The 21,781-nt window shown below is 45.1% G+C and overlaps 2 pseudogenes; one reads left to right on the top strand and one right to left on the bottom strand.

The window, feature by feature from the left end:
- Positions 1–554: 554 nt before the first annotated feature.
- LOC121000078 lies at positions 555–735 on the bottom strand (annotated as a pseudogene).
- A 15,546-nt stretch (positions 736–16,281) lies between these two features.
- On the top strand, positions 16,282–21,565 carry LOC120999033 (annotated as a pseudogene).
- Positions 21,566–21,781: the final 216 nt, after the last annotated feature.

The following is a 21,781-nucleotide window of genomic DNA, read 5'->3' on the forward strand; positions in this document are numbered from 1 at the left end:
TCTAACAGGGGAAGAGGTGAAAGTAATCCTCCTCCTACCACGACCACGCCGGCAAGGACAGGACGCTTTACAGACGTGTTGTTGATGGAGGACCTTCAGTGCAGCAGGAGGTATTGTCACTGAGAAGAGAAGTCGCCTTGGTCAAAAAAAGTCTAGATTACCTCTACTTTATTAAGATGAATGAGGCATGGATCCCGAAGGGACTGACAGTGGGCGATACATTTGACTAAAAAAGGCCTGGTGATGAGATGAGCTGCCTTTGTCTAAAAATGGTCCACTCGCTGCTGTATTTTATCTCTGCATGCCGGATGACTTGCGTGACTTATCTGCCACCAACTAAGGTTCAAGCCGCAATGTTTTAGTGCACTTTCTGCATGGAAAACATCAATTTTTCTGCAACAGTACCTAATTTTTCAGGCATGTGTACATGCCTAATTTCTCTGGCCTCTGGTGCTGCACTGTGGCTGCAAAAACAAAAAAAAAGGCACATACATGTGTCAATTCCCCTTCGTGATCGTTACCTTGTTGTGGTGAAGGGGCTTGCGTATCACAATGAAGAGACCACCTCTATGAGGCGTACGCACAGTGCCACAAATTGGAAGTAAGAGGACCGACCAAACATCTTTTTCCATCTCCCGGTTCCTAAAATCTATTCCATACACCGGCCCCTGATAGGGGACATAACAGAGATTAAACTGTTAAGAACAGATTTTTTTTAATAAAAAAAAAAGAGGACAGCCTCTGCGGAGCTGGGAATATTTTGGCCGCGTTACTGAACGCTCATGCACAATTGCTGTAGGCTCATGCGTCCTTTTGCGGAGGTGACAAACCTGGTCAGTCAAACCCAAGGCAACATCATCGACCTCATCCCATATGCGTTTTTTCTGGAGCGTGCCCTGCGAAGAGTGCTGGATCAGGCCGTAGATGAGCATGAAGAGGAAGAGTTGTGGTCAAGATCACCACCAGAAGCAGCCTTGTCGTCGTTGATTGCTGGACCTGCGGCAAGGCAGAGAGAGGAGTCTGAAGAAGAGGAGTCAGAGGAGGAAGGTGGCTTTGAGGAGGTGGAAGACCAACCACAGCAGGCGTCCCAGGGGGCTTGTTGTCACCTTTCAGGGACCCTTGGTGTTGTATGTGGCTGGGTGGAGGAACAGACCTTCAATGACGTCAGTGAGGACAAGGAACGGGACATGGCTAGCTTGGTATCCAACCTTGTGCAAATGGGGAGTTTGCGGTTGTTTGCGGTGCGTTAAACGGGGAGTTTGGTCTGTCACTGTGAAGCGGGCGTAACCCTTACACTACCTGATCGATACAACATCATACCTGATGTTTTAAAGCATGATATTCCAAACAATTTAGGAATGTTAGGTGATTTATGCCCTTTATGGATTAAAACCCAACTCTGCGTCAACTACGTAATTTTCCATGGGAGTTTTGCCATGGATCCCCCTCCGGCATGCCACAGTCCAGGTGTTAGTCCCCTTGAAACAACTTTTCCATCACTATTGTGGCCAGAAAGAGTCCCTGTGGGTTTTAAAATTCGCCTGCCTATTGAAGTCTATGGCGGTTTGCCCGGTTCGCCCGTTCGCAAACATTTGCGAAAATTCGCGTTCGCCGTTCGCGAACGGAAAATTTTATGTTCGCGACATCTCTATTGCCCAGTCCCCTTCCTCCCTTAATCATACCCACTGGCACCCAGAGCCAGTCCTCTGCCCCCCTTAATCATACCCTGTCACCTTTACCCAGTCCCCTGCCCCCTCAATTAGAACCTGCCCCCCTTAAATTAAGGGTTACAGACACTGGGTATGATTAAGGGGGCAGGGGACTGGATAAGGGTGACACTGGGTATGATTAAGGGGCAGGGGACTGGCTTTGGTTGACACTGGGTATGATTAAGGGGGGCAGGGGACTGGGTAAAGGTGACAGGGTATGATTAAATGGGGCAGGGTCTAATTGAGGGGACAGGGGACTGGGTAAGGGTGACACTGGGTATGATTAAAAAGGGCAGTGCACTAGGTAAAGGTGACAGGGTATGATTAAGGGGGGCAGGAGACTGGCTATGGCTGACACTGGGTATGATTAACCCCTTAAGGACATAGGGCGTACAGGTACGCCCTTGTGCCCTGGTACTTAAGGACACAGGGCGTACATGTACGCCCTGTGTATTTTCGATCACTGCCGTGCGGCTGGCGGTGGTCGGAACCCGGTGCCTGCTCAAATCATTGAGCAGGCACCTAGGCTAAATGCGCGGGGGGGTCCCGTGACCACCCCATGTCGGCGATCGCGGCAAACCGCAGGTCAATTCAGACCTGCGGTTTGCTGCGATTTCTGCAGTTTCTGATCCCCGCGGTCCCTGACCGCGGGGATCAGAAACTTTAGTATTCCTAAAATATATCTGTATTCCCCCCCCCCTGCACCCCTGAGTGATTTTAGCCCGGTGGGAGGTGCAGGGGGAGGGTTGCGGGCGGTGCGGGCAGTGCGGGAGGCGGGCGGTGCGGCAGGCGGGATCATAGAAACATAGAAACATAGAATGTGTCGGCAGATAAGAACCATTTGGCCCATCCAGTCTGCCCAATATACTAAATACACTACGTGCAGAATTATTAGACAAATGAGTATTTTGACCACATCATCCTCTTTATGCATGTTGTCTTACTCCAAGCTGTATAGGCTCGAAAGCCTACTACCAATTAAGCATATTAGGTGATTTGCATCTCTGTAATGAGAAGGGGTGTGGTCTAATGACATCAACACCCTATATTAGGTGTGCATAATTATTAGGCAACTTCCTTTCCTTTGGCAAAATGGGTCAAAAGAAGGACTTGACAGGCTCAGAAAAGTCAAAAATAGTGAGATATCTTGCAGAGGGATGCAGCACTCTTAAAATTGCAAAGCTTCTGAAGCGTGATCATCGAACAATCAAGCGTTTCATTCAAAATAGTCAACAGGGTCGCAAGAGGCGTGTGGAAAAACCAAGGCGCAAAATAACTGCCCATGAACTGAGAAAAGTCAAGCGTGCAGCTGCCAAGATGCCACTTGCCACCAGTTTGGCCATATTTCAGAGCTGCAACATCACTGGAGTGCCCAAAAGCACAAGGTGTGCAATACTCAGAGACATGGCCAAGGTAAGAAAGGCTGAAAGACGACCACCACTGAACAAGACACACAAGCTGAAACGTCAAGACTGGGCCAAGAAATATCTCAAGACTGATTTCTCTAAGGTTTTATGGACTGATGAAATGAGAGTGAGTCTTGATGGGCCAGATGGATGGGCCCGTGGCTGGATTGGTAAAGGGCAGAGAGCTCCAGTCCGACTCAGACGCCAGCAAGGTGGAGGTGGAGTACTGGTTTGGGCTGGTATCATCAAAGATGAGCTTGTGGGGCCTTTTCGGGTTGAGGATGGAGTCAAGCTCAACTCCCAGTCCTACTGCCAGTTTCTGGAAGACACCTTCTTCAAGCAGTGGTACAGGAAGAAGTCTGCATCCTTCAAGAAAAACATGATTTTCATGCAGGACAATGCTCCATCACACGCGTCCAAGTACTCCACAGCGTGGCTGGCAAGAAAGGGTATAAAAGAAGAAAATCTAATGACATGGCCTCCTTGTTCACCTGATCTGAACCCCATTGAGAACCTGTGGTCCATCATCAAATGTGAGATTTACAAGGAGGGAAAACAGTACACCTCTCTGAACAGTGTCTGGGAGGCTGTGGTTGCTGCTGGACGCAATGTTGATGGTGAACAGATCAAAACACTGACAGAATCCATGGATGGCAGGCTTTTGAGTGTCCTTGCAAAGAAAGGTGGCTATATTGGTCACTGATTTGTTTTTGATTTGTTTTTGAATGTCAGAAATGTATATTTGTGAATGTTGAGATGTTATATTGGTTTCACTGGTAAAAATAAATAATTGAAATGGGTATATATTTGTTTTTTGTTAAGTTGCCTAATAATTATGCACAGTAATAGTCACCTGCACGCACAGATATCCCCCTAAAATAGCTAAAACTAAAAACAAACTAAAAACTACTTCCAAAAATATTCAGCTTTGATATTAATGAGTTTTTTGGGTTCATTGAGAACATGGTTGTTGTTCAATAATAAAATTAATCCTCAAAAATACAACTTGCCTAATAATTCTGCACTCCCTGTACTATGGATAGCCCCTGGCCCTATCTTATATGAAGGATGGCCTTATGCCTATCCCATGCATGCTTAAACTCCTCCACTGTATTTGCAGCTACCACTTCTGCAGGAAGGCTATTCCATGCATCCACTACTCTCTCAGTAAAGTAATACTTCCTGATATACTATAGGATCGCGATCCCCCGCCTCCCCTTGAATAATCATTGGCGTCTAGTGGGTATACCAGGGTGCCAGCACATTGCTGGCACCCTGGTATAAACGGCTGACATCTGTGCTGCGATGTCAGCCGTTTAACCCTTTCCATACCGCGGTCCGTACGGACCGCTGTATGGAAAAGGTTAACAGCGCAGGGAGCTCCCTCCCTCTCCCATCGGGGGGCTGCTGTGCCTTTGCAGCCCCCCGATGGGAGAGAGCCCCTAGACAGCCCCCCGACAGCCCCGTCCTTACCCTTCCCCATCTGCGAAGTTCTGAACAGTACTGAGCAGACGGGGAAGGTTCCCATGGAAACAGGACGCCTCTCAGGTGTCCTGCTGTCCATGGTGCTGAACAGATCTTTGCTAAAAGGCATAGATCTGTTCAGACAAAGTGTAAAATACAGTACAGTACAATATATATTGTACTGTACTGTATTATACAGACATCAGACCCACTGGATCTTCAAGAACCAAGTTGGTCTGGGTCAAAAAGAGAGTGAAAAAAGTGAAAATAAAGTAAAAATCAAATAACACATTTATCACTGATTAAAAATGAAAAAAATAAAATTCCCTACACATGTTTGGTATCGCCGCGTCCGTAACGACCTGATATATAAAACGGTCATGAAACTTTACCCGAACGGTAAACGCCATAAAAATAAAAAATAAAAAACTTTGATGAAATTGAAATTTTGACCACCTTACTTCCCAAAAAAGGTAATAAAAGTGATCAAAAAAGTCGTATGTACGCCAAAATTGTAACAATCAAACAGTCATCTCATCCCGCAAAAATCATACCCTACCCAAGATAATCTCCCCAAAGCTGAAAAAACTATGGCTCTTAGACTATGGAAACACTAAAACAAGATTTTTTTTGTTTCAAAAATGAAATCATTGTGTAAAACTTACATAAATAAAAAAAGTATACATATTAGGTATCGCCGCGTCCGTATCGACCGGCTCTATAAAAATATCACATGACCTAACCCCTCAGGTGACCACCTTAAAAAAAAAAAAAAAGAAAACGGTGTAAAAAAAGCTATTTTTTGCCATCTTACGTCACAAAAAGTGTAATAGCAAGCGATCAAAAAGTCTTATGCACCCCAAAATAGTGCCACCGTCATCTCATCCCGCAAAAAATGAGACCCTACTTAAGATAATCGCCCAAAAACTGAAAAAACTATGGCTCTTAGACTATGGAGACACTAAAACTTTTTTTTGTTTTAAAAATTAATTCATTGTGTAAAACTTACATAAATAAAAAAAATTGTATACATATTAGGTATCGCCACGTCCGTGACAACCTGCTCTATAAAATTACCACATGATCTAACCTGTCAGATGAATGTTGTAAATAACAAAAAAAAACGGTGCCAAAAAAGCTATTTATTGTTACCTTGCCGCACAAAAAGTGTAATATAGAGCAACCAAAAATCATATGTACCCTAAACTAGTACCAACAAAACTGCCACCCTATCCCGTAGTTTCTAAAATGGGGTCACTTTTTTGAATTTTCTACTCTAGAGGTGCATCAGGGGGGCTTCAAATGGGACATGGTGTCAATAAAAACAGTCCAGCAAAATCTGCCTTCCAAAAACCGTATGGCATTCCTTTCCTTCTGCGCCCTGCCGTGTGCCCGTACAGCAGTTTACGACCACATATGGGGTGTTTCTGTAAACTACAGAATCAGGGCCATAAATAATGAGTTTTGCTTGGCTGTTAACCCTTGCTTTGTAACTGGAAAAAAAATATTTAAATGGAAAATCTGCCAAAAAAGTGAAATTTTGAAATTGTATCTCATAGAAACATAGAAACATAGAATGTGTCGGCAGATAAGAACCATTTGGCCCATCTAGTCTGCCCAATATATCTGAATACTATGGATAGCCCCTGGCCCTATCTTATATGAAGGATAGCATTATGCCTATCCCATGCATGCTTAAACCCCTTCACTGTATTTGCAGCTACCACTTCTGCAGGAAGGCTATTCCATGCATCCACTACTCTCTCAGTAAAGTAATACTTCCTTATATTACTTTTAAACCTTTGCCCCTCTAATTTAAAACTGTGTCCTCTTGTGGTAGTTTTTCTTCTTTTAAATATGCTCTCCTCCTTTACCGAGTTGATTCCCTTTATGTATTTAAAAGTTTCTATCATATCCCCTCTGTCTCTTCTTTCTTCCAAGCTATACATGTTATCTCTATTTTCCATTAAATCTTGTGCAACACCTAAAGGGTTAACAAAGTTTGTAAAATCAGTTTTGAATACCTTGAGGGGTGTAGTTTCTTAGATGGGGTCACTTTTATGGAGTTTCTACTCTAGGGGTGCATCAGGGGGGCTTCAAATGGGACATGGTGTAAAAAAAAACAGTCCAGCAAAATCTGCCTTCCAAAAACCGTATGGCATTCCTTTCCTTCTGCGCCCTACCGTGTGCCCGTACAGCAGTTTACGACCACATATGGGGTGTTTCTGTAAACTACAGAATCAGGGCCATAAATAATGAGTTTTGTTTGGCTGTTAACCCTTGCTTTGTAACTGGAAAAAAATATTAAAATGGAAAATCTGCCAAAAAAGTGAAATTTTGAAATTGTATCTCTATTTTCCATTAAATCTTGTGCAACACCTAAAGGGTTAACAAAGTTTGTAAAATCAGTTTTGAATACCTTGAGGGGTGTAGTTTCTTAGATGAGGTCACTTTTATGGAGTTTCTACTCTAGGGGTGCATCAGGGGGGCTTCAAATGGGACATGGTGTCAAAAAACCAGTCCAGCAAAACCTGCCTTCCAAAAACCATATGGTGCACCTTTCACTCTACGCCCCGCTGTGTGGCCGTACAGTAGTTTACGGCCACATATTGGGTGTTTCTGTAAACGGCAGAGTCAGGGCAATAAAGATACATTCTTGTTTGGCTGTTAACCCTTGCTTTGTTAGTGGAAAAAATGGGTTAAAATGGAAAATTAGGCAAAAAAATGAAATTCTCAAATTTCATCCCCATTTGCCAATAACTCTTGTGCAACACCTAAAGGGTTAATGAAGTTTGTAAAATCAGTTTTGAATACCTTGAGGGGTGTAGTTTCTTAGATGGGGTCACTTTTATGGAGTTTCTACTCTAGGGTTGCATCAGGGGGGCTTCAAATGGGACATGGTGTCAAAAAACCAGTCCAGCAAAACCTGCCTTCCAAAAACCATATGGCGCACCTTTCACTCTACGCCCCGCTGTGTGGCCGTACAGTAGTTTACGGCCACATATTGGGTGTTTCTGTAAACGGCAGAGTCAGGGCAATAAAGATACAGTCTTGTTTGGCTGTTAACCCTTGCTTTGTTAGTGGAAAAAATGGGTTAAAATGGAAAATTAAGCAAAAAAATGAAATTCGCTAATTTCTTCCCCATTTGCCAATAACTCTTGTGCAACACCTAAAGGGTTAACAAAGTTTGTAAAATCAGTTTTGAATACCTTGAGGGGTGCAGTTTATAGAATGGGGTCATTTTTGGTTGGTTTCTATTATGTAAGCCTCGCAAAGTGACTTCAGAGCTGTAGTGGTCCCTAAAAATTGGGTTTTTGTAAATTTCTGAAAAATTTCAAGATTTGCTTCTAAACTTCTAAGCCTTGTAACATCCCCAAAAAATAAGATATCATTCCCAAAATAATTCAAACATGAAGTAGACATATGGGGAAAGTAAAGTCATCACAATTTTTAGGGGTATTATTATGTATTACAGAAGTAGAGAAACTGAAACTTTGAAATTTACAAATTTTTCCAAATTTTTGTTAAATTAGGTATTTTTTTGACTTTTGACTTTTTTTTACTTCATTTTACCAGTGTCATGAAGTACAATATGTGACGAAAAAACAATCTCAGAACGGCCTGGATAAGTCAAAGCGTTTTAAAGTTATCAGCACTTAAAGTGACACTGGTCAGATTTGCAAAAAATGGCCTGGTCCTAAGGTGTAATAAGGCTGTGTCCTTAAGGGGTTAAGGGCCTTAATCATACCCAGTGTCACCCATAGCCAGTCTCCTGTCCCCCTTAATCATACCCTGTCACCTTTACCCAGTCCCCTGCCTCCCTTAATTATACCCAGTGTCAGCCAAAGCCAGTCCCCTGCCCCTTAATCATACCCAGTGTCACCCTTATCCAGTCCCCTGCCCCCTTAATCATACCCAGTGTCTGTCACCCTTATCCAGTTCCCTGCCCCCCTTAATTAGACTCTGCCCCCATTTAATGAAAGATATTTGGTAAAAAAAAAAAACAAAAAAAAACAATAAGAACAGGTACTCACTATTTGAAGTCTTCTGCTCCCTCCCTGTCTGCAGAGCACCGGCCGCCGCCCTCACACATTGAGCGGATCCTTCCGCGGCTCTCTGTGAAGGCGCAGCACTTGGACGCTGCGCCTGCGCCCCTAAGCTCCTCCTCCACACTCCAGAACCTGACATGGCAGCTGCAGCGGCTCAGCTCGCCAGGCTCGCCTCACACAATCTCGGGCCGGCCTGCTGTAAGAGACCGACTGCTAGCTGTGTCGGCCACTGGGGCGTCCCTGTTGCCATGGCGCTCTGTGCGGCCGCACAGCTCGCACACCCCAAAGGCCGGCCTGGCTGCAATATTAAGTGCTTTGCCCAAAATGGGTGTTTTTTTTAAACCCAGAATATTATTGCTGTAGTTCAAGCTTGTATCTCACACTGACAGATGCAGACAAGGCCGCAAATATTTTTTTTTTAAAACCCAGAACAGAATATGACAGCAGTATATAACGCTTGAATTTCACACTGACAGATGCAGCAAGGGCTGTAAAATTTTGTATTTTGCCCAAAAAGGGTGTTTTTTAAAACCCAGAAAATTATTGCTGTATTTCTAGCTCAACTTGCACATTGACTAATGCGGCATAGTCCCCAGATGGAGGATATTGCCAAAAATGGGTGTTTTTTAAAACCCAGAATATAATTGCAGTATTTCAAGCTTCTATTTGACTGTCACATATGCTGTGCTGGTGCACAGAACTTCTATGAAATGGCCGCGGCCGCCCACCTAACTAACAGACGGATAAAAGTTTATTTTTCTGGGTCACTGGGCTCAGGGCAGGGTAAAAAGATTGTGCACTGCACCCACAAAACTAAATCTAGGTAGATTGCTGAGTTAACAAGCACTTCTGATTAAAGATTCTGTCCTATTCTCTCCCTCACAGCAGCAGCATCCTATCCCTACACTAATCAGAGCAGAGTGACGTGCAGCGCTACGTGACTCCAGCTTATATAGAGGCTGGGTCACATGATGCACTGGCCAATCACAGCCGTGCCATTAGTAGGCATGGCTGTGATGGCTTCTAAGGGGCACAGAGTTAAACGCTTGTTGATTGGCTGCTCTGCAGCCTTTCAAAAAGTGCCATTAACTCGCCGAACACCGAACTGAATCCGAACTTTTACTGAAATGTTCCGTTTCGAGTCCGGGGTCCAAAAATCCTAAACTTTACAGTTCGGGTTCGCTCAACCCTACTTATATATATATATATATAATACAGATAGTTGGTGGAAGAGAGTCAGTGTAGGTTATATCCTGATATAGTGTAGCTGTTGCAGTGCAGTGTGTTAGGTAGTGTGATAGGTTCTGCTGTCTATACATACATGCAGACCTGCTGAAATGTGAAGTTTCACGTATTGCGCCAAAATATTTGCATCATTAGTGCCAATTAGCGCATTCGTGAATGTATTGGAGAACTCTAACTGCATATAAAGCCATTTTTAATGTTCTGCCATGCCAACCATTTTCTCTAGTCTCAGGAAACTTCTAGTAGCTTGGAAAATTTAGCAAAAGTGACCCACACCTGTATTTTGCGCGCATTAAGCGAATATTACATTGCCAATTTTTCGCAATCAAGAAAATAATCTTGAATTTGAGAATATATGACGAATATTTGCCCAAATATTTGTGAAATATCGCAAATTTGAATGTCGCCCCTGCAGCTAATCACTACTCAGAAGCCACAGACACCATTATAAGCTTAGCTTGTGTTGTGAGAGGAGGTGTGTGGGGTTTCTCAGGCAGAAAGTAATTACAGACAAAAGCCAGCAATTAGAGATGAGAGAAGTTTTCAAAAATCGATTTGGTTACTTTGCCAAAATTCGCCAAGAAATTCACTTCATTATGAATCAATTCATCATGAAGTTCATTAAATCAGGCCTATCCTGGCCTGCAGGTAAAATATAGGGATAATGTATCTTGGTGTACATCACTGCACCGTACAGCAAGACCAGCTCTAAACTCAAATTTCTTAACTCTTTGCGTTATCTTGAGACAAAAGCCATTGAAAAGCAATTGAAGGTGTTTGCTTAGATTAGATAACACAACTCAGAAATCTCAGAAAACAGGAGTGTTTGCTCCATCCATAGTCCATTCTGGTAGCTATGTGTGTCAGAATAACAGGCAGGTCCCATAAATTACATAGTTAATATGGTTGAAAAAAAACATAAGTCCATCAAGTTCAACCAAGTACATGTGCATCATCGTGCTGGCAAACAACAGTCCTAGCTAAACCAAATGAAAAGCATACAGCAGCCTAAAGTAAAGCAAATAAAATACTGTGCACCCCTGCAGGAGCTGTCTCCCAATGACTCCTTAGTGGAGAAAAATAAGGAACCAGCTCTAAAGTAGTGGAGATAAAAAAGGTTCTTTTAATTCATGTTGTGGTCGTCCAAACACATGCTTTTGAATCTCTTCTGTCAGCTGTGGAATGACTGTGCATTACTATTGTTATGGATATGAGACTGAAAGATCTGAAGCCAGTACAAGATGGCGCTGGCATGCAGGACTACTCCCCACTTAGCTATAGTTTACATTCCTTAGCTATACTAATTGCTCAGAAGTGAAAATGTTTTTTTGTATAATGACCAATGGAACAATGCCCCGAGCCTCAGGGGAGCGTCCCCTCTGATGTACATATATACTGCTTAACTTCCTCTAATAAAGGAGAGAATTTTGCTTTGATCCTTAAAGAGGTGTCAGTGTGATGTTGTAGTGGTTAGAGGAGGGAGAGACCGCAAAACAGGATTCAAGTACAGTACAACGGAAAAGGAGACTGAAGCAAAAGCCGGCTTTATTAAAGAACCAAATGTAACTGCCGGACAAGCTGACTAACAATACAGTACCACTGCACCAGAGGCGCAATGGGTCAATGACAGGAATGGTATTAACAGGTGAACATAAGACAACAACAATGGCAATGGAGTTTTGCATATACACAGAATGAGCTAAACAGGAATCAGTCAGCTTGCAGGCTACTCTCAACACTTATTCCCTATCTAGCCCTGCTACCCAGGGTACGCTTCTACAGCGCACTGACTAAGTCCCTGACTCTATAACCTATCACAGGAAAGCACCGGTGCCACTCACAGTTCTGCAGATTCTCTTGGATCCAATAAGATGCAGTCTGGATCCAGGCCCGGTCGCTTGCTTGGCTGTCTTCCTCTCTCTGGTCACAGATCCAGCTCTCCACCTCTGGCAGGAGGGATCCGGCTGGTACTCATCTGGTACGGGTCTCTACACGGTCCAACTTCTTCTGGAACACACAGTGAAGTCCTCTGTGTGCAGCTCCACAGCTGTCAGGAAAATCTCAGCTAAAATAGCCTCCTGCTGCTACAGTCTTTTGCTGTTATCTCTCAGCAGTCCATCTCTCTCTGTTATCTCAGCAACTTCTGGAACAGCCTGGGAAAAACTTCTTAACTTTTTCTTAGCCTCTGGTCAGCACAACTCAGGTTCCTGTTTAGTCATAGTGGCCTCTGGTGACCGGAGGGAAACATGACAGTCTGCATAGATATAAGTGCTGGAAATGCTGCTGTTTGATTCAGGGCTGCCTCTTACATGCCTCCCCACTTAAAGGTGGCCGTCCTCGGCCTCGCTATATAGTCCATGGAAAACAAAGGGGTTAATGAAAAATTTAAACGGCAGTACAACATTGTCCACAATATCTACAGGCAGACCAAATGAACTCGTCAGCAGCGTACCTGTTTGGTGGAACCCCTGCAGTAGACCTACTGGATCTCCGGAGGTCTTGACTATCTGCTAGAACCTGACTTTCTCCACTGGGCGTTGTTAACCTGGGCTCTTCCATTACAGCAGGAGATCTGGATGTGGTCGCGGGTTCCTCCTCACTGCGAGACGGTAGTGGTTCTGTAGCAGGAGCCTCATCACTTACGGCCTGGGGACCTTCCGCAGTGTCAGGAACGGTCCACCAGTCTTCACATTCGTTTCCATCTGAGATAACACATTCTGGGTATGGGGCAGGAGGAGAAGGTGTCCTCTGAATAGGTGCAGGATCTGCGGACCGGCATGGCCGTAGCATATTCCTATGTAAAGTCCGTGAAGCAAACTCCTCATTTTCAACTTGCACTTCGTAAACCGGACCATTAGGGTACACTCTCTTTATCACTTTGTATGGCTGTACTTCCCAACGCTCACTCAATTTGCCTCTGGGGCGTTTCTCTCGTACCAGAACCCGGTCTCCAGGCTTCAGTGGCACCTCCTGGACTGGAGGACGGTCCGTATGAGTTCTCTCCTGTAACCGCTGGCCTGCCAAACGGCGGATGGTCTGGAGTCGCTGATGGTGTTCTTTCACCCATGAGGTGGTTGATCGCTCCATTAGGTCTTCTGGCTGCTCTAGGTTCAATTCAACGATTTCTCTACCAGCTCTCCCAAACAGTAACATATACGGGGTGTAACCGGTGGTGGTATGGACCCGATTATTGTAGGCCCAGACTAGTTCTGGCAGGTAATCAGGCCAGTGTGCCCTCTTGTCTTCCTCTAGCGTTCTCAGCATTTGTAGCAGCGTCCGGTTGAAGCGCTCACAGGCCCCATTCCCTTGGGGATGATAGGGGGTCGTTCTGGATTTTTCAATACCGTACAATCGGTGTAGCTCCTCCATTACTTTCCCTTGAAAGCACGCCCCTTGATCTGAGTGGATCCGCTTTGGACACCCGTAGACCCGGATGAAATCCTGCCAGATAGCGCGTGCTGCGGACTCAGCCGTCTGATCCCGAGTTGGGGAGACTACTGCAAACTTGGAGAAGTGGTCAACCATGACCAGGCAGTACTGTGGCCCTCTCGATGATTGTCCCACGAGGAGGTAGTCTATCATCAATAATTCCAGCGGTTCGTTGGTCTGTATAGACTGGAGGGGTGCCCTCTGTTCCGGCTTTTAGTGAGTTCACACACTCGACACTGTCGGCAAACTTCCTCCACCACTGCCTCCAGTCGCGGACAAAACACATAACGCTGCAGCCACTGGTAAGTCTTGGCAGGCCCGAAGAGAGCTCCAAATTCATGGGCTTCTCTGGCTATCTCACATGCCACGCTTCCAGGTATGACTACTTGCCACCTCGCCTCTAGGTCATTAGGCTGTTGACACTTGCGGTACAGAACAGCTCCGTGCATTTCCAGTCTGTCCCATTGATGTAGAACGGACTTCATCTCGGCATCCAGGTCAGCCCTTACGTCTCTGTTGGGCTTTCTTCGCTGGGTTACCCAGCTTTTCATCTGCCGCAGTCCAACATCTTCATTCTGTAATCGGCCCCAGTCCTCATTAGTCCTCCTCAATGCCTTGGGTAGCTTACGGGCCTCCCTACTTGTCTGGGCCGCAACTGTGGGCAAAACGAACTTGCGGAAATCCGGGGTTTCATCTTCTTCTTTTTGTTCATCGACATCCCCTACTGGGGTCTCAAAAGTAACCCTCGACAGGCCATCGGCATTAGTGTTCTCCGTAGCGGAACGGTAGCGAATTGAGAAGTCATACTTTGCAAGGCGAGCTGCCCAGCGTTGCTCCAGGGCTCCCAACTTGGCAGTGTCCAGATGGGCCAGGGGATTGTTATCAGTCCATACAAAGATCTTAGCTCCTGTCAAATATCCTGCAAACTTCTCCGTCATGGCCCACACCAGGGCAAGGAGTTCTAGCCGGAAGGAACTGTAGTTGTGGGGGTTTCGCTCTGTCTCTCGCAAGGATCTACTGGCATAGGCGATCACCCTCTCATGTCCATCTTGTACCTGCGACAGGACTGCCCCGAGTCCGTAGAGACTGCCATCAGTAGATAAGAGAAATGGTTTATCAAAGTCGGCATAAGCCAATATGGGGGCCGATGTCAGAGCTTCTTTCAGGGCCTTGAAGGCCTCTTCCTGCTTCTGCCCCCAGGTAATATTTTGGCCCTTGGATTGCCCAGCCGTTCCTCTCAACAACTCATTCAGAGGGCCCGCTATCTTGGCATAGTCTTTGATGAACCGCCGGTAGTACCCGGTCAGTCCAAGGAAGGCCTTCAACTCCCACAGCGTTCTGGGCACTAGCCATTGTCGTATTGCAGCCACTTTGTCTTGGGACGGCAACACTCCATCTTGGGACACCCTATGGCCCAAGTACTCGATCTCCCTCTTGAAGAGATTAACACTTCTTTGGCTTTACTTCAGGCCATGGGATCGCAGTCGCTCGAGTACTTGCCCTAGCCGATTCAGGTGTTCTTGAAAAGTAGCAGAGTATATGATGATATCGTCCAGGTATATCAGAGTGGCTTCAAAATTCAGGTCTCCCAGGCATCTCTTCATCAGCCGCTGGAAGGTCCCCGGGGCATTTGTCAGCCCAAATGGCATCCTGTTGAATTCGAATAGTCCCATGGGGAGTATGAATGCCGTCTTTGCCTTGTCTTGCTCAGCCACTAGTACTTGCCAGTACCCGCTCGCCGGGTCCAAGGTAGAGAAGTATTTGGCTCGTCCTAGAGCAGTCAGAGACTCCTCAATACGTGGCAGAGGATATGAGTCTCGTGCGGTGCATGCATTCAACCGCCGGTAATCCACACAAAACCGAATAGTGCCATCCTTCTTCTTAACAAGCACCACTGGGGCCGCCCAAGGGCTCTGGCTACCCCGCACCACTCCGGTATCTATCATCTGTTTCAACAACGTTTTCACTTCCTGGTACAACTTGGGCGGAATCTGCCGATATCTTTCCCGAATTGGAGGAGTGTCCCCCGTCGGTATCTCATGTGTGATAGCATCCGTGCAGCCAAAGTCATCGGCGTGACGGGCGAATGCAGCCTGATTCTCCCACAGCATGTTTTCAACTGCTTGCCGTTGGTCTGAACTGAGAGCCTTCACATCTATTTCCATTTGATCCAAGATGGTTCTTCCATTCCATTCTGGGGTCGGCATCTCTTCTACACTGGCAGTAACTGCCAGGGTCCAAACAGCATCACCTACTGGAGCTAGAGTCACTTCTCTCCGACTCAATACTTCTCCCCGGTGTAAGTACACACGAGCCAGTTCCACTCCTGGCGTCAAGGAGACTTCTAGATTTCCCATATTCACAGCTCTTATGGGTACTCGTCCATTCTGGACCATTCTCAGTGTTTGGGCCACCAGGACATCCTGACCCAACTCTCCTAGGGCCGTCGGTTCGATGAACACCTCCATACCTTCAAGATTGCGGAAGGTTCCCACGGGTAACGTCAACACGGTCTCCCGTCCAGGTGGGATGGTGAGGGTAGCCTTTCCTGGTGCTCGGATCGTTCCCACAGACTGGTGTGCTGGGACACTTTTCTGTGTCCCACAGAATCGGATCAGCCGTTGAAACGCTTTCTGAGTAGGTTTGTGTGGAGTGGCTTGCTTCCAATAGCCTGGCCCCCGTTTGGTGAACATTATCTGATCTAATAATTCTCGCAGAATGTTCATGCCCATTATCACAGGCACATCTTCTTTGAACGTCTCAGGGACCAGCAGGATACCTTTCCGTCCCACTTCTTGCCCACATAGCCGTACATTCATCCACACGACTCCTGTGACAGGGATCTGTTGTTGATTGGCCGCTGTAACCCGGACCAGCGTCTATCGCTCTGGCTTGGCCAGCGCTTGGAAGTAACGGTAGAAAAGTGACTCAGGCATAGTCGTTACTTGTGACCCGGTATCCACTAAGCAGTCGACCGGAATGCCTTCAAATTCAGCTCGAATGGTGGGACACCCTGCTCGCAGCGCCACTTGTAGCGGTCAGAGGAGGGAGAGACCGCAAAACAGGATTCAAGTACAGTACAGCGGAAAAGGAGACTGAAGCAAAAGCCGGCTTTATTAAAGAACCAAATGTAAATGCCGGACAAGCTGAGTAACAATACAGTACCACCGCACCAGAGGCGCAATGGGTCAATGACAGGAATGGTATTAACAGGTGAACATAAGACAACAACAATGGCAATGGAGTTTTGCACATACACATAATGAGCTAAACAGGAAACAGTCAGCTTGCAGGCTACTCTCTACACTTATTCCCTATCTAGCCCTGCTACCCGGGGGACGCTTCTACAGCGCACTGACTAAGTCCCTGACTCTATAACCTATCACAGGAAAGCACCGGTGCCACTCACAGTTCTGCAGATTCTCTTGGATCCAATAAGATGCAGTCTGGATCCAGGCCCGGTCGCTTGCTTGGCTGTCTTCCTCTCTCTGGTCACAGATGCAGCTCTCCACCTCTGGCAAGAGGGATCCGGCTGGTACTCGTCTGGTACGGGTCTCTACACAGTCCCACTTCTTCTGGAACACACAGTGAAGTCCTCTGTGTGCAGCTCCACAGCTGTCTGGAAAATCTCAGCTAAAATAGCCTCCTGCTGCTACAGTCTTTTGCTGTTATCTCTCAGCAGTCCATCTCTCTCTGTTATCTCAGCAACTTCTGGAACAGCCCGGGAAAAACTTCTTAACTCTTTCTTAGCCTCTGGCCAGCACAACTCAGGTTCCTGTTTAGTCACAGTGGCCTCTGGTGGCCGGAGGGAAACATAACAGTCTGCATAGATATAAGTGCTGGAAATGCTGCTGTTTGATTCAGGGCTGCCTCTTACAATGTTGTCCGTTGTGAACGACTAACTAACAGCTTGTAATTTGGAGCAGACAGTTGATAAGATAGCACAGCCAAAAGTGGGGCAAGGGTGAAATCATTCAGACTGAGCAGCATCATGAATCATCCACTGGTGGGTTGGACGTATCCGAGGGAGGAGACTGCTCAGCTCAGAGAAAGGTAAGAAAACTAGTTGTTATCTTAACTAATAACCCTTCTGTTCCTCTGCTGTGTGCAGTGGGTGGGACGGCTGTCTATCTGGACACAAAACCACATAAGCCCTTGTCCCAAGAAGCTGGTCAAATTGTTTTATCAACTGTCTGTGGTTCGACAGGGACTTCAGAGGAAATGGTATATGGTTACACGTGTTCCCACTTTAGACAGTTGATGACTTAAAATTATACTCGTCCTTTCAGCAATAGACTACTGCGATGTTGGTAGGTGTGTTCCTATTGGTGTTATGTATCTATCACACCGATATACAGTTGCAAGAAAAAGTATGTGAACCCTTTGGAATGATATGGAGTTCTGCACAAATTGGTCATAAAATGTGATCTGATCTTCATCTAAGTCACAACAATAGACAATCACAGTCTGCTTAAACTAGTAACACACAAATAATTAAATGTTACCATATTTTTATTGAACGCACCATGTAAACATTTACAGTGCAGGTGCAATGAGATGAGATTGGAGGTGTTGGTTACAGCTGCCCTGCCCTATAAAAAACACACTCCAGTTCTGGGTTTGCTTTTCACAAGAAGCATTGCCTGATGTGAATGATGCCTTGCACAAAAGAGCTCTCTGAAGACCTACGATTAAGAATTGTTGACCTGCATAAAGCTGGAAAGGGTTATAAAATTATCGCCAAAAGCCTTGCTGTTCATCAGTCCACAGTAAGACACATTGTCCATAAATGGAGAAAGTTCAGCACTGCTGCTACTCTCCCTAGGAGTGGCTGTCCTGTAAAGATGACTGCAAGAGCACAGCGCAGACTGCTCAATGAGGTGAAGAAAAATCCTAGAGTGTCAGCTAAAGTCTCTGGCATATGCTAACATCCCTGTTAGCGAATCTATGATACGTAAAACAATAAACAAGAATTTCATGGGTGGATACCACAAAGAAAGCCACTTCTGTCCATAAAAAACATTGCTGAACGTTTACAGTTTGCACAAGAGCACCTGGATGTTCCACAGCAGTACTGGCAAAATATGCTGTGGACAGATGAAACCAAAGTTGAGTTGTTTGGAAGAAACACACAACACTATGTGTGGAGAAAAAAAGGCACAGCACACCAACATCAAAACCTCATCCCAACTGTGAAGTATGGTGGTGGGGGCATCATGGTTTGGGGCTGCTTTGCTGCGTCAGGGCCTGGACGGATTGCTATCATCGAAGGAAAAATGAATTTCCAAGTTTATCAAGACATTTTGCAGGAGAACTTAAGCCCATCTGTCCACCAGCTGAAGCTCAACAGAAGATGGGTGTTGCAACAGGACAAAGGCCCAAAAGTAAATCAACAACAGAGTGGCCCAGTCAGAGTCCTGACCTCAACCCGATTGAGATGCTGTGGCATGACTTCAAGAAAGCGATTCACACCAGACATCCCAAGGATATTGCTGAACTGAAACAGTTCTGTAAAGAGGAATGGTCAAGAATTACTCCTGACCGTTGTGCACGTCTGATCTGCAACTACAGGAAATGTTTGGTTGAAGTTATTGCTGCCCAAAGGAGGTTCAACCAGTTATTAAATCCAAGGGTTCACATACTTTTTCCACCTGCACTGTGAAAGTTTACATGGTGTGTTCAATAAAAACATGGTAACATTTAATTATTTGTGTGTTATTAGTTTAAGCAGACTGTGATTGTCTATTCAAAACAGTTGTGGGAAGCTCATCAAAATAGAGCACGGCCCGCTACCATCCAATAGCTAGACAAAAAATATACAAAGAAAGGCAAGCTCACAGGAAGTCAACTAAGGCTACTTTAACACTAGCGTTCGGGGCTCCGCTTGTGAGCTCCGTTTGAAGGGGCTCACAAGTGGCCCCGAACGCATCCGTACTGCCCTAATGCATTTTGAGTGGACGCGGATCCGCTCAGAATGCATCAGTCTGGCAGCGTTCAGCCTCCGCTAAGCTCAGCAAGCGGACACCTGAACGCTGCTAAACGGATCCAAAGTCTGCATTATATGAGCTGATCCGTCTGGGCAGACCCCAGACGGATCCGCTCTGAACGGTAGTGTGAAAGTAGCCTTAAACGTATTTATTTCTAACTTATAAAATCATGCCTGGTATTTGACCAATCATATATACAATATTACACTATCATATATTGACATAAATGTGCCACGTAGCAATATAGGACCAATACAATTGTAAAATCAAAAACAGTTATAAAATGTTAGCTGACATATAAAATCAAATAGCAATGTAGATATAGTAGTCACGGTCCCTCCTTTCTATTAAGCTGCGGAGCTCTCGCAGCTTACTATATACTTTAGACTGCAACCCTTTATAATATTCGTTGTAATTCTCTTGGTTGGTATACTTCCATCAGAAAGGTAGAAAGTTCTGTGGGGCTTGTGTGAGTGTTCAGTGTATTGGTGGACCGTAATATATGCGTTAGATGCTTGTTAATAGTGGGACGTAGATCCACTTACATGTCCAGTCGCGATTTTATAAGTTAGAAATAAATACGTTTTAGTTGACTTCTTGTGAGCTGGCCTTTCTTTGTATATGTGATTGTCTATTGTTGTGACTTAGATGAAGATCAGATTACATTTTATCACCAATTTGTGCAGAAATCCATATCATTCCAAAGGGTTCACATATTTTTTCTTGCAACTGTATGTCTTCCAGTTAATATGAAGGAGAATCATATTAGTGGATGGAGTATAGGTTGTTGTAACAAAACCTACGAAAAGGAGGTAGGACTCCTGATGTATGTTCCAGAATTGTAAAACAAGGACTAAAGTTAGCCATTGTAGAGGCGTGCTGGCATGTCATGGAGCATATCTGAAGTCTCTCTCCAGAAGAAGAGAACAGGTTATCAGTTCTCATCTAAGGGACAGGACTCATCTCAGGTTAATTTGCATATGTATCAAATAGTTTTTTTTACACATTAAAAGCACACAGAGCTATGGGGACTGGGTATTGCGGATGTGCTAGCGGCCATTTAGCAACCCATGTCCTCAGCGCTATATGCAAAATCGCGGTGACAGGTTCCCTTTAAACCAAGAACCCCAGCACTCACAAGGCACTGGAGCTAACCAGGAGCGTCGCTAAAGGGTCATGGGCCCTGGTGCAAGAGTTCAGCTTGGGCCTTCCTTCCCTCAGTGCTTTGGGGCCAGAGGCAGGGAATCACATGGCCTTCATGCTGCCTGAGGCAAAAATTTAAGCGGCATCCCCCTCCCCCATGCCAAATTCCTAAATTTGACCCCTCCCCTAAAACCAGAGGTATAACTTGACCAGCATGCACTTTTTATAATACTGGTGTCTTTTTATGCGGCAGAAGGGTCTTTGGGCCCCCTCGGGCTCGTGGGCCTGGTAGTGACTGCTGTGTCTGCACGCCCTATAGCTACGCCCCTGGAGCTAACCACTGAGCGACTATTCTGTCCAATGTGAACCTTACTAAATTGCTGCAAATTCTTTAGTAAAAATAGCCACAAGCCAAACACAGCAAAATAGCTTCATCGGTAACATTCAGGTCATCATGATGTCCATGAATATTTGTTTTGTGTGTTTTTAAGGTAAATGTCTATATTTTTCAGGTTGACTCGCAGAAGGACGTTTACTGGATTCATATTTTATCAGATGCATGCAGACTTGCAATTGCTTGGACCTTTGGAGGAATATACCGTATATGGACACTGATGTCATCTCCACCCAGCCTATACCATCAGAAAACATTTTTGCACCTCAGTCCACAGATATTTTTAGCAATGGTGTGTTTGGGCTTCCTCGCATACATTCTTTGGTATGTGAGTTCATGGACAGCTTTGTTCAGAACTATAGAGGTGAGCAATGGGGCCACCAAGGACCAGCACTTATAACACGAGTTTTAAAATAAAAAATAGAAAAGGGCTAAATTTAGACTTAAGGAAGATGTAACTTGCGGGGCGCTAACTTTTTTGTTTCAGACCGCTTTTATCCAATCCCGTATATGACATGGAAGAAGTATTTCATACAATGGCATACTCTTCCAACTTTCAATAATTCATTTGGTTTGCATCTCTGGAACATTATAATAAAAAATTTGAATACCATGGTACCAGAAAGCAACATTCTGGTAGAACATATAGAGCTCGCTCACATGACCATATGGCTTTTTCAGTGTCTTGCAGGCCGTTTTTCCCGGATCCATCCGTTTTTTCGGGGGTTTTTTCAGTAGTGTTTCCAGCTCAGTTTCATTTTTCCGTATGGCATATATAGTATGCAGTAATTACAGTAAATTTTGAAAAATTCACAATTTTCAAAATTTTAATTTCTCTGACTGTAAAACAGATAGTGATACCTCCTAAAATAGTTATAACTTTACATTTCCCATTTGTCTACTTCATGATTGGATCATTTTGTAAATTACATTTTCTTTTTTTGGGACGTTAGTA

This window comes from Bufo bufo, chromosome 4 (genome assembly GCF_905171765.1).
Source record: "Bufo bufo chromosome 4, aBufBuf1.1, whole genome shotgun sequence".
Taxonomy (NCBI): domain Eukaryota; kingdom Metazoa; phylum Chordata; class Amphibia; order Anura; family Bufonidae; genus Bufo; species Bufo bufo.